Source organism: Psammomys obesus, unplaced genomic scaffold, assembly GCF_907164565.1.
Source record: "Psammomys obesus unplaced genomic scaffold, mPsaObe1.curated_primary_1811, whole genome shotgun sequence".
Classification (NCBI taxonomy): domain Eukaryota; kingdom Metazoa; phylum Chordata; class Mammalia; order Rodentia; family Muridae; genus Psammomys; species Psammomys obesus.
Genome location: NW_026596460.1, coordinates 1,066,981 through 1,081,439, shown reverse-complemented (window position 1 = coordinate 1,081,439; position 14,459 = coordinate 1,066,981). Strand labels below are relative to the sequence as shown.

Genomic DNA, 14,459 nt, shown 5'->3' with positions numbered 1-14,459 from the left:
GCCTTCTTCTGGTGTGCAGGCTCACTATATACATAATAGAAGTAGTTGTTGCCAGTCATATGATGGAACTTAGAAAATAGAAGAGACGTTCTGGTAATTCTCAGCCTGCTGGTTATGTTCCTCAGGAAGCTGAAGGTACTGTGTTCAAATCCACACACTCTCAGACACTGCAGTGACCACATCTGAGTTGTCAGTTCCCTCTTGATCTATGGAAACTTTATAAATCTTCAAGATGGTTGCTTCTTGCCAAAAGACTGAATGGTGTTGGCTTTGCTAGTAGTCATGTTCAAAGTGCTGTAGACTCGTGCTCAGGTTCAGGAATCTAGCTGTTGTCCATTTTCTCCCAAGGCCTCTTCTCTTCTTAGTGATGGCTACCCCTTCTCTGCCCCCAGGGTCATCATGTGATCTCCCCCTCTGACTCAGGGTACAGCCACATTTCTTTGTTTTGTAAGGACAGCAGGTTATGTTGAATAAAGTTGTCCTACCAACTAACTTTTAACTTAATAATCTGCTTCTAGGCTCTATATCCAGATTCACAATCTGAGATACTAAGACTTCAATATACGCATTTGATTTGTGGGAGCACAGTGAGTTCACAGTACTCGAATCTGTGAAGTGATGCCATAGAGATGTCATTCCTATTTGTAATGATGCCGAAAAAAAAATATGGTTTCCAGGGATTTTTTTTTAATTAACTCAGCAGTTCATATAGAAAGAAAAAAAAAATGATTCTTAAGACGTACCATATTTATAGATTTTATTCATATTATGTGTATTTCAATTTTCATGATTATCATTATAAAACTCAATTTATTTTTAAGTGAGTTACCCAAGGAAAAACATACTATTTCTCCCAAATGCATTTCTGGCCAACAAACAATTTTGAATGATTTAAGGCCTTGCCAACATAGGGAGAGTATAAAATGAATCTTTGTCTATCTTAATATCAGTATGATGAGATGTATAGCTTGCTTTTGTTGTTGTTTTTGTTTGTTTGTTTGTTTTAAGATGGGACATGGCCAGAGAAAGGGATCAGTAATTCAGAATGAAATAATTAAGAACGACTATTACAGAGGACTCGAGTTTGGTTCCCAGAACTGTAGCTGGGTATCAACTGTAACTCTTGTTCTACAGAACTCAAAGCCCTCTTCCAGCCTCCACAGGCACCGTGTCTACATTCACATACCCATACAGAAGCATTCACACTTAACACACAAATGAAATAAAACAGTAAGTCTTTAAAAAAAAAAAAAAAGCCTTTTGTTTATGTTGTTTTAGTTTGGGGATAATCCAAGGAATATAGAAAAGTGTTTTTGCTCTCTGCCCCTAATTGCAGGTCACGTGCTGTTTGGCTGTTGCTCAGTGGATAAATATTTACACAAGAAAAATCAGCCACAAAATGTACCTTGAGATTTTATCCTGTTGCTTTCTCCACATCCTTTTGCTGTTTCCTATCACAACAAAGACACATTCTCAGGATTTATTCCAGTTTTCTCTCCTTCGAGATAAAGATATTCTGCAGCAGGGAAACTAAGTGAATCCTTTTGAAATACTGTTGTTACTAGCATTACAATACAGTTCCTAGTGTTCTTTTATTCCTGCAAAGTCTCTTCGGGTCCGTGGTGTTAATAGAACAGCTTTCCATCACACTTAACAATAAAGCCCTAAATCCTTATCTTGTCTTTGCAAGGTCTTCCATAATCTGGCCTCCGCCTCTATCTCTGGCCTCATCAAGCACTCTGTGTAGTTTATACAGCTAGAACAGCAACACAAGGATTCAAATCTAGTTCTCTCTGGCTTTAGACCAAGACATCTTTCTCTCTATATATATGTATTTTAATAGTTTATTCATTTTGTATCTTAGTTTTAGCTCCCTACATCATCTCCTTCTGGTCCCACTCTCTCTCCATCTCCCCCCTCCATCCCTCTCCGCTAGTCCACAGAAAGGGAGAGACCTCCTCCCCTACCATATGACCCCACCTATCAAGTCTCATCAGGACTGCCTGCATCCTGTTCCTCTGTGGCCTGGCAAGTCATCCAGGACACGGAGAGGTGAACAAAGAGCAGGCAACAGAGTCCCTGTCAGAGACAGCCCCTGCTCCCCTTACACGTGGAAACTGAGCTGCCGATGGGCTACATCCAAGCAAATGGTCTAGGTCCTCTCCCTGCATCCCCTTGGTTGGTGCATCAGTCTCTGCAGGACCCCCTGGACCCAGGTTTGTTGGCTTTGTTTGTCTTCTTGTGCTCTTGTCCTCTTCTGGATCCTGCTATCCCACCACTCTTCCATAAGACTCCTTGTGCTCTATCCAAAGTTTGACTGTGAGTCTCAGCCATATCTTTGACATTTCAAGGATGCACTCCCCTCTCCTATATAGAAGACATATATTAAATATAGTTAGAAATCTACCTCCTGGGGGTAATTGCTACAATTGTCTAGTGTGACTATCCTGGACCTTTGTCACTGTTTGTACTTTCTAATGCATAAAGCAATGTTGTCCTTAACCCTTTACTATTCAGATTAAGAAAATACAGTGGAAAATGGTCAATATGAATAAATATGCCTTTGTCTCATAAATTTTACCGCACTATTTTTTTCAGAAACATATATTATAATGTTAAAATTAGTAGCCTAAAGCCATATCTTCGCATAGGTGTTTAATTTTCTTCAGATCGAGACTTCAAGTAAAATTTCTGTGCCATACATTAAGACCATGTATTTAGGCTTTTGAGGAAAGTCATTAAACACACACTCTCCCCTGCCCCCCATTCACCATGTGCAACCAACTTCCTTCATTTTGACTCCAATTGGGTGAAAATTCTTACTTAGGCCATGGTGATGTCAGTTTCCCAGAAGGCTTTTTCACTATTAGTTAAACATTGTCTCCAGTTCCCAGTCTGCTGTCCTGAAAGATGACTGTGGGTACCTAGAAAATCCTCAGGTTCCCTTCCATGTTCTCAGGCAATTCAGCCTTTTTTCCCTTCTTGTTGGCATCTTTGTTGCATACGCTTAGGACCCAGCTACTTTCCTTATCACATCTGCCAGGCTAGTACCTCCCAAGATTTCCTCACTACTATAAAACAAGCACCATTATCCGCCAAAATACAAGTGCATTGATTTTTATTTTTTTTTTTTTAATGAAGGAGCAGGAAAAGCAAGAGTTATAAAATCCTGCTTCCTCTGTGATCTCACCACAGTATGGAAGTTTCCATGACCCCTGCTCCCTGGTTGTTTTAAAGATGTATCACTTTTTCCGTGTCCTTCCTTCTCCATTTTGGAACTTCTGTTTTTAGACACTTCTGACTAAGGATGTTATTTGGCAAATTTTATAGTCATCTTTAAAATTTATAGATTAATATATTGCCTACTTTATAAAGAAACTATCAGAAGCAATTTGCACAATCTTGGATTATCTGAGGGTCTGTGTTTTTTTTTATTTTTTGTTAAATACTTAAGGTCTTAGATCCGTGTTTCCCAAACCACTCCTGAAGCCTCAATAGATGACAGCAGTAATAGAGAGGAGTAAAAACCCTTATCTTAACACACCCAGTGTGGGAATGTCCTGTGTGGTTTTCTATTCACTGGCTGACATGCTGAGCCAGGGCACATGGATCAGGAGCCCACAAATAAGGGTCAGACAAGACTTCCCTGAACTCCACAAAGACACTGTAGGACATAAAAGAGCGGGTGAGAAAACTTGCCATTCAGCTGCAGACAAAGAGTTTCATTTTCTAACCTAGATCTCGAGAAAAGTTAGGATCTAGTGAGCTCATCTTAGAGACAACAAAATTGCTTGCTTAAAGTAACTAGGCAGATCTTCTTTAGACCTTTTCCCACACATCTCAATTCCCTGAAAGTGAGATGAAGAATAAGATGCTTCCCAGTTTTTCTTCCAAGAACAAAATAATTGCCTACAGAACATTAGTCTTTATTACAATGTAAAATTATGCCCAGATCTAAAGATTTCTGGTGGAGTTTGTAGTGGACAAACCTCAAGCTTGTCCACCCCTCAGTTGGCTCATGTGGTGGGATGGAGATCTGAAAGGAAGGACGGTGATATTTAAGAAATGCCACCCAGAATAAATGGATGAGTGTGTTCGTACCAGAAAATGAGCTGTATCATTTGCAGGACCTCCTCTTCAAACTTAAGCTCATTAACCATCATGCTTTTTTTTTTTTTTTTTAATTTGCTGTCGAAATGAAGCCATGTTCTCCCAAAATAGCGAAGCTCCCTGGGATGTTAAGCCTCCTCTCCGGAGAGGATTTATTGTAAAATTACATCAAATCTAACATTCCTGGATCTAAAGCACAAATCATTTAAATTATCAGAATAAAATTACTGAAGAGAGTTTGTGTCATTATAATGATTATATTCCTGGACAAAGTGTCACAAGCTTAAATTAAATATCAACTCAACTTCTTTAGAACCATTTAGTTCTGACTAAATATGAAAAGCAATGGCCACAAATGACCTGTTTATTCAAGTGTAAACAATGCCATGTTATACATTCAAATGTACAGCAAACACCATGCTGTACTTCGTAATCTGATGGGTTTTTATTTTAATTTTAATGTTTTATAGTAATTACACTTTATTCCCTTTGTATCCCCCCTGTAGCTCTCTCTCTCCTCTCCTCCAAAACCCACCCTCCCTCCCCCTTCTCCACACATGCCCCTCCCCAAGTCCACAGGACCTCCCCCTCTATCTGATCCTAGCCTATCAGGTCTAATCATGACTACCTGCATTGTCTTCCTCTGTAACCTGGTAAGGCTAATACCCCATCAGGGGGAGGTGATTAAAGAGCCAGCCACTGAGTTCATGTCAGAGACAGTCCCTGTTCACCTTAATAGGAAACCCACTTGGATACTGAGCTGCCATGGGCTACATCTGTGCAGGGGTTCTAGGTTATATCCAGGAATGGTCCTTGGTTGGAGTATCAATCTCAGAAAAGAACACTTTGGCCAGATTTTTTTGTTCTGTTGTTCTCCTGTGGAGCTCCTGTCCCCTACAGGTCTTTCTATCTCCCCCATCTTTCCTAAGATTCCCTGCACTCTGCCAAACATTTGACAATGAGTCTCAGCATCTGCTTTGATACCCTATTGGATAGAGTCTTTCAGAGGCCCTCTGTGGTAGGCCCCTGTCCTTTTCCCTGTTTTCTCCCTCTTCGGATGTCCATCCCATTTGCCATTCTGAGTGAAGAGTGATTTTCTTACCCAGGGTCCTCCTTCTCCCTTAGCTTCTTTAGGTGTACAGATTTTAGTATGTTTATCCTATAGTATGTGTCTAATATCCACTTATAAGTGAGTATATACCATGTGTGTCTTTCTGCTTCCGGGTTACCTCATTCAGGATGATCGTTTCTAGATCCCACCATTTGCCTGCAACTTTCATGATTTCCTTGTTTTTAATTGCTGAGTGGATTGTTTAAGCAGGACAACCAAAGGAAGACTAAAGTCATAGAAAATGCCATTTACAACCCACCTTCACAGGATTTTGATACAAACCCTTTATTATAAATTATAGCCTTTCAATTAAAATTAGTGGAATTCAGAAACTGTTGCTCAAGAAAATTAAAACTAAATCCTCAGGAGTCATTTGGGAGGTGTTGAAAGCATAAGTGATTTAACAAAAAGGTGACACAAAGACCAGACATTTCTAGATAGGCTTCAGACTTCAGAACATTACTCTCCTCTGAAGAAGCTCTGCCAACCAGCTTTCGCAAATTCATACTGCACAAAAGGCCTTCCTTATTTGCAATGATTTTTTGTTCTTTTATTTGATCCTTCAAGGTATTGCTTCTTCCATTTAAAAAGAAAATCTCAAAACTGTGATTTGGTTGCAGCTTTACTCAAGGTTAGTGAAAGCCAATTTTGATCTGGAATTCATAAAATCAAAAGAATCCTTATTTCATCCATGTGTTCAGGGGTGATAGAAAGACCTGGCAGGGACAAGAACTCTACAAGAATAGCAACAGAACCAAGAAATCTTGGCACAGAGGTCTTTTCTGAGACTGATACGCGAACCAAGGACCATGCATGGAGATAACCTAGAACCCCTGCACAGATGTAGCCCATGGCAGCTCAGTCTCCAAGTGGTTTCCCTACTGAAAGGAACAGGGACTGTCTCTGACATGAACTCAGTGGCTGGCTCTTTGATCAGCTCCCCATGAGGGGGGAGCAGCCTTACCAGAACACAGAGGAAGACAATGCAGCCAGTCCTGATGAGACCTGATAGGGAAGGGTCCTCTTCTCCTACCAGTGGACTTGGAAAGGGGCATGAGAGGGAGAGTGGGATTGGGAGGGAATAAGAGAGGGGGCTACAACTGGGATATAAAGTGAACAATATGTATATAATATTAAAATTTTTTAAATATTTAAAAAAAGAAAATGGGCAGCAGCCATCAATGGAGACAGCTTTTCGTGTGTGTGTGTGTGTGTGTGCGCGTGTGTGTGTTATAGACACGTGCATGTGTTTGCTCTCTATGCAGGGAAGTATGTCCTCCAGAAGTCTATATGAGGATGCCTTCTATGATCATGCCCCCACCTTATTTACTTACTTACTTGTGACAAGGTCACTCGCTAGGCCAGAAGTCCACTGTATAAGCTAGAAGAGCTGGCCATTGAGCCCCGAGTACCCACCTGTCTCTCCCTTCCCCCTATAATTTCAGTGTTGGAATTATAGATGTGATGTCATGCCTGGCTTTAACTGTGTACCAGAGAACCAAGCTCAGATCCTTGTACAGCAAGCACTTTACTCTCTGAACGGTCTCCCCAGTCCTTTGTTTTTATACATATACATATACTAAAAATATACAGATATTTTTAGTAAGAATATATAATGATAAGATGATTCCTTCACTAGACTCGGAACCTGGGGTTTTGAGTCACATTTGCCAATAATATACGATGTTTTCACATGAAGTACTAACCCAAGTATTTTGAATCCCTTGCATTCTATGTCGTCTGTATGAGGTACAGTGTACTTGGCCATGATCTCAGTCACACTGTTGCAGTTCCCCAGTCCATATTTTCTTTTCCAAAAGAAAAGAGCCAACTTGTGAGAGCGTGTGACTATTACTCATGTTTGAGGGGTGTACTTTGACATACATTATCTTATTTAATCTATGCAGCATGTCTATGCTCATTCTTTTTTTTTTTTTTAGCCAAATAAAATGAGGTTAAGAGTGATGAAGTAATTATCCATGGAGAGGGCGAGTCAGCAGTTTGGATGAAGCTGAAGTGAATCTTAAACTCATCTTCTTTCCACCACTGCATGCTGCCTCTCAGCTACTTGAGACAAAAGGATCTCTCGTTATCTTACCACCCCATTGAGAAGGCACTGTTCCTGGGGCCTGCCCCCTTAAACTGGCTGCTTCACCTACCTCCAGACAAACCTAAATGAGATGTCATTGCTGCTGCCCATGGCAACAGCCCGAGGGTGGAACTAACCATTCTTAGAAGTATCAAAGGCTCTTTTCTGATAAGGTGGGAACAAAGGATACTTGGAGGGCTCTTTAAGTGGAGTAAAAGAATTCTCAACACATGTTCAGTGATAATCATAGACAGTTGGGCCTTTGAAAAATTTTAAGCTTTGTGAGTTTAAATAATAAAACAGGTAACAAAATATGTCTGCATACTATTACTATGAGTGTATTTTTTTGCCTGCTGTGCATGCTTGATGGAAGTGTAATACATAAAATACCAAGTGGAGTAGAGCTCACCTGAAATCCCAGCCCTTAGGAAGTGGAGGCGAGGTAGGTTCAAGGTCAACCCAGACTGTATAGTGAGACCCTGTCTCAAAAAACAAAACATAAACAAAATGTAAACACTACATCCGAGTGTAAAAACTGCTTTCCTTGTTTAATATTCTGAAGAAAACGTTAAACTGTGGAATACACATGGAGAAAGAGGATAGATATCACATCATGGCGGCATGAGAGCGTCGTCTAAGCTTCCCACTGTGGACAGAAGAAGGGATTGAGGTGGAAAGATGTAGCTTCGGGAGAGGATTGTGTGTGTCTGCGTGGGTGTGTATGTGTGTGTGTGTGTGTGTGTGTGTGTGTGTGTGTGTGTGTGTATGTGTGTGTGCATACGGCGTATGCAGCAACACCCGAATGCCAAATAAAGATTTCACAGTTTCATCTCTCCTTAGAGGGCATTTTTTTTAAAGTTGTTGTTTTATTTGGGAGAAAACGATTTACAAACCACTTCATTTGCAAGCTGCTGTTACTATAGTTTCTGCTTCTAAAAATGTTTAAACCTGCAGGCGATGAAAAGATGGGTGTAATAGTCCTTATAAAGACAGCCCTTATTCCACTCTTAAAAGATGGTAGTGGTGCATCATCACAATGTGATATTATTTATTACAGATAGCTTTTCGATATGCTTAGCTGAGGTTTGGATATTAAACCATAATCTTTTAAGTAACTTAATTTGCATAAAGTTTTTTGATGTAATAGAGTTCAAGTAATTATATTCATTCTGATAAGATCGAAGAAATTTACAATGATAGATGGAACTCATCCACAAAATCTATTCTGTAAAAGCACAATATAAACTATGAGTTGTCACTTTTTTCCCCCAAATAAAATCAGGTTAGATGTTATTATTATTATTATTGTTATTATTATTAAAGTTGTGATTTTTCTGGTCAGCTGATAATTCAAAAGTTCACCTACCTTTAATTTGTTCTTTAGGGAGTTTCCTGATTTCAGTGTATGGTATTAAAAATGTGTATGATCATGTGTTTGTTTGTTTGTTTCCTAACAGTTGTTATGATAGATGTTTAACATGGGCAAGTCTATTTGTATTTCTATAATTGCCACAATAATGCCGCAAGCTTGATATCTTAAAGGAAATTTATCCTGACACTGTTGGGTAAGTCAGGATTCATTATCAGAGAGCTGGCAGTGGCAAGCTTCCTCAAAGACTTGAATCCTTACTGCTGGGTCTTCCAGTATCTAATGGCTCCAGGACATCCTTGAATTGTCACCATGTCCTTTCATTCCAGGAATCCATCTTCATACAGTCTTCTGTGTTTCAAGGTAGCCCTCAAATTTTTTTTACTTGCTTTGTTTTAGGGGCAGTAGTAATTTGATTTAGATGTTTGGGACCTAACCTAAATCCACAATGGGATTTTTTTGGAGATACTTAACTTTCCGTATTTACAAAGACTCAATTTTCTGATAAAAACACATCCCCAGATACTATAGCATATTCATAAGGATTGCAATCAAAGCAATCCAATAGCTACCTATCTCTTAAAGGGACCACTGGGAAAGTCCTAGTCCAGGTTCCAAGGACTGAGAGACCAAGCGCTGATGCCTGAAATCAGAAAAGGAAAGCTATCCCAAATACACGGAGGCAAATTCTCCTCCTCTGTTCTTATTTACTCAGTTTCATGGGAGATGGATGGTGTGATTCCCCACTCAGTATAGGGATTGGCATGCTAATATATCAAGAAACACTGCACAAGCACACTCCAAAACAAGATGTTAGGAGCTTTGTGATACCCCTTGGCATAGCCAAGTTGACACACAAAATAAAAAATGGCCCAGGGCTGAGAATCCAGACAGTGATTTTGGAAGAACATAAGTCAAATCGCAACTAGACATTCAGATAGACTTTATAGTTGACACAAAGTTTGGTGTCAGGCATCTCTCATCAACCTTCAAAGTCTCATCCTGTTCATACTCCTTCCAAGCATGGCTTTCGGCCTGTGTACGGTGATAGTGGTTAGCTAATCATCACGCTCCTTCCAAGTGTGTGGCATAATAGATCACATGCGTCCCGAGATATGAGTAAAGCAATGAATCCTCTACCTTACTAATGGATGCTCTGCCAGTAATTGTTTTTGTATTTTTTTTCTAGTTGTGACTCCAGTGTCTTCTTTTTACACACAGTTCTTCCATTCATAAAGAAAATACAAAGAAAGAGCTATTGCCATCTCAGTTTAGAAATTTAGAAGCATGATGATTACTGTTCTAAATGAAGAGTGTTTCCTCATGGCATTGAGAAAACTAGAGGAAAGAATGTAAAGTATTAAGCCTCAGATATTTAGTATTGGTTATTACTAGGAATTCTCTCAAACTAATAGATTTGCAAGGACAATGTTAACACATTCTTCTTTTTAAACCTCCTCATTATTTGGAATCTATAATGCCACTAGCAAATGCACAATAAAAATTTGTTTTTCTCATAATTAATAAATACAAGCACAAAATATATTAATATCTATTATATTTATATATTATAATACTATATTCATTTTATTAATAGTATATAATCTAGTATTTATAACTATATAGTATATAACTAATTATATATTATATATTATACTAATATAATACATGCAACTATGTGTATGCAAACTTTTATATACAAAAAATATTATATATATGTGTACAAAAAAATTGTCAGTGAATGACAGTCATATCTTAGTCTTATTCAGCAACTGTTGGTTCTTGTCTAACTTGCTGTGTCTGAACCTGAACCAGGATGCTCCATGGGCCTTAAGGTGAGCTCATCCAAACTCTGGGCCTTTGCAAAAAAAAAAAAGGAGATAGGATACGGATACTCTTTGGGAAAAAGAAGGGAGTCAGTGGGAGCAAGAGCAGGTAATGATGGGACCAAAAAAAAAAAAAAAAAAAAGAACTGTTCCCTAGTAAAACCCACTATTTTGTGTAATTAATATACGCTAATGAAGACAGAGATGTTTGAAGAGTCTGGCTATCCTGCCTTGCAAAAGGTTTGTACTTTCCCAGTATTGGACCATAGTCCTAACTGGCTTTATTTATTTTTCTTAATTTTGATCATTCTACCCCCATCTCCTCCTAGATCTTCTCTACCTCCTTATTCACAAAATGTTTTTAGTGTAACCATTTTTTAACTTTTTGTTGATCCTTTGTGAATTGCATGTCATGCACCACAATCCCACTCATCTCCCTATTTCTTCATGTCCACCTTCTGCCCTTGCAACCCCCTGAAAAGAAAATATAAAGAAAATAAAAATAAAAATAAATAAAAAACAAAATTAAACAAAACAAAAAAACATTCTGCTGTGGAAGCTGTGATGTGTCACATGGAATGCCCCTTTGCTCAGCTTTACTTGCAAATGTTCACTTCAGTGAGCCATTGGTCTGGTCCTCTGGCCTCCCCTACATTATCAATACTGAATCCTCACTGCGACTCCTCTCTATCATCCTACTCTTGACCTGTGCCCTGGAGATCCTGCAGCTTTGGATCTGCAGGACCAACCCCTTCACTAATCCCAGCACTTCATAGATGGAGTCGACGTTAGGGTGGGCCAATTTAGAGTCCAGATCTGGGCTGGACAGCTCTCTCATGCTCATGCCCTCGGGGCTGGCTTACCTATATCCTCAACACCAGGGCCAGCTGTACTGGCCAGGGGAGGTGCAGGCACCTGAGTTCTGCCTCTGGCAAAGGCCACCAAACTTTTGTTCTTTCTCTCTCTCTTTAAAAAAAAAGGAAGGAAGAAAAGAAGAAATGAAGGAAGGAGGGAAGGAAGGAAGGAAGGAAGGAAGGAAGGAAAAGGAAAGAAATAGAACACCAAAACAACAACAACAACAACAACAAAATACCAGTATAAAAAATCAAGCAAACAAAAAAGCTAAATCAAAACAAGACAAAGAAAAGAAAGAAAGAAAAAAAGAAGAAGAAAAGAGGGCTGATATCCAGAATGTATAAAGAACTAAAGAAGTTAAAAAGCAATAAATCAAGCAATCCAATTTAAATGGGGTACGGAGTTAAACAGATAATTCTCTGTAGAGGAATATAGAATGGCAGAGAAACACTTAAAGAGATGCTCAACATCCTTAGCCATCAGAGAGGCAAATCAAAACGACCCTGAGAATTCACCTTACACCCATCAGAATGGCTAAAATAAAAAACTTAAGTGACAACACATGATAGAGAGGTTGTGAAGAAAGGGGAACCCTCCTCCCTTGCTGATGGGAATGTAAACTTGTACAACCACTTTGGAAATCAGTCTGGCGCTTTCTGAGATAATTAGGAATATAGCTACCTCAATATCCAGCTATATCACTCCTAGGCATATATCAAAAAGATGCTCAAGTACACAATAAGGACATTTGCTCAACCATGTTTGTAGCAGCTTTATTCATAATAGCCAGAACCTGGAAACAACCCAGATGTCTCTCAATGGAGGAATGGGTACAGAAATTGTGGTATTTTTACACAATGGAATATTACTCAGCAATTAAAAACAAGGAAATCATGACATTTGCAGGCAAATGGTGGGACCTAGAAAAGATCATTCTGAGTGAAGTATCCCAGAAGGAGAAAGACACACATATGGCATATACTCACTTATAAGTGGGTACTAGACCTATAAGATAAGATAAACATACTGAAATCTATACACCTAAAGAAGATAAACAAGAAAGAGGACCCTGGGTAAAATGATCAACCCTCACTTAGAAAGACAAATGGGATGGACATTGGAAGTAGGAGAAAACAAGTAACAGGACAGGAGCCTACCACAGAGGGCCTCTGAAAGACTCTACCTAGCCGTGTATCAAAGCAGATACTGAGACCCATAACCAAACCTCCAGCAGAGTACAGGGAATCATATGAAAGAAGGGGGAGTTACTATGACCTGGAGAGGACAGGAGCTCCACAAGGACCAAATATATCTGGGCACTGGGTCTTTTGTGAAACTGTTTCTCCAACCAGGGACCATGTATGGATATAACCTCGAACCCCTGCTCGAATGTAGCCCATGGTAGCTCAGTATCCAAGTTGGAACCTTAGTAACGAGTTTAGGGACTATTTCTGACATGAACTCCACAGCTGGCTCTTTGACCCTCCCTCCCACCTGAGTTAGGAGTAGCTCTGCTAGGCCACAGAGGAGGGCTTTGCAGCCAGGCCTGAAGATACCTGATAAACTAGGATCAGATGAAAGGGAAGGAGGTCCTCCTCTATCAGTGGACTTGGAAAGGGGTAAGGAGAAGATGAGAGAGGGAGGGTGGGGTTGAGAGGGATGAGGGAGCGGGATATAGCTGGGATACAAAGTTAATAAACTAACTAATATTAAAAAAATAAAAAATCAATTAAAAAAAAAAAAGAAAACCAATGAAAAAGCATGGAATCAATTTTGTGTTGTCCAACTACTCCCAAACATGTGGCCTACTCTGGAACCTTGTTGATATATACTCAGTGATACTCTGTAGAGAAAACTGTTTTTCTCTTTATCATTAGGTATCAGTTATAATCACTTCATGGTTAGAGGTAGGACCCCACGTCTACTTTCCTCCCTCAGTGCTGGGACCCCATCTGCCTTGAACCTGTGCCAGCCCTGTGCATGCTGCCACAGTGTCTGTGAGGCCATATGTGTATCAGTCCTGCTGTGTCTGGGGGACACTTTGACTTGGAGTAATTTATCACCTCTGCCTCTATCTTTCTACCTCCTCCACAGTCTCGAAAAGTCTCCCAGTCTACACATTGTCCATTTGTGGGTCTTGTGTGAGTTCCCATTTCCTGCAGGAAGATGCTTCTCTGATAAGGCTCGAGTGATACACTGATCTACAGGTATAGCAGCATGTCATTAGGACTCATTTTATCACTATGTTCTTCAGCAGAATATTGGTAGGAGGTTTTCCCCTAGGCCCATGACCTATCTAGAATATTTTTCTTGGCTATTTTAGCAATATCATATATGGGTTCTATTGAATTGACTTTTTTAACTGGCTTTGTTTTTAAATGTTCTAGTTGATTAGTTATCCAGTTAATTTTATGAAAGTATAACTCTGTAGCCCAGACTAAACTACAACTTACTATATAGACTAGGCTGGTCCAAACTCCCAGAAAGATTCCTTCCTCAGCTTTTGGAGCACAGAAACTATAAGCATGTGCCACCACCACCACTCTTGATTGATTCTGAGAAATGTTTAGTAGGTGGATCTTCTCTTGAAAATACTTTTTTGGACTGATTTAAAATATTCACCATGCTAGGATTACTCCAAGAACTGGGCTTTTGTCGTCATTGATGTTTGTTCTCTTTGTTTTGGTCTCTTTTGTGGTAGTATTCAGTGCTGGTTTTCAAAGAAAATTCTTTGCTATATGAACACTATCTCTTTAAATGCCCCAGTTCTGTTAATATCGTCTTATGCAACCATTGGATGAAGACTTCTGATTGCAGATAATAGTTCTTCCTTCAGGGCAGGACCCTCAAAGGGGAAAGCTAGGAGCAAGAAAATCGTCTGCCTGCAGGCACTTTGGTTAAAATTATCCTCCTTCCGTTCTCATATCCATATTATAATTTGCATTTTAATTTTAATGTCTTCAGAACCATGAAAGCATATTTAGGTAAATGCGCTAATTAGATCTTTGTAAACAACCATATGTTATTTTGGTTTATGAAATTTAAAGAGCAATTAAAAGCACATATATTTTACTACTTGGAGGTGAGGATGGGGATAGA

The 14,459-nt window shown here is 39.4% G+C and overlaps 1 protein-coding gene across 1 annotated transcript in view; it reads left to right on the top strand.

Annotated features, from left to right (window-relative positions):
* Cntnap2 (contactin associated protein 2) overlaps nt 1-14,459 on the top strand; it is a 2,205,170-nt gene that overhangs the window by 1,483,415 nt on the left and 707,296 nt on the right.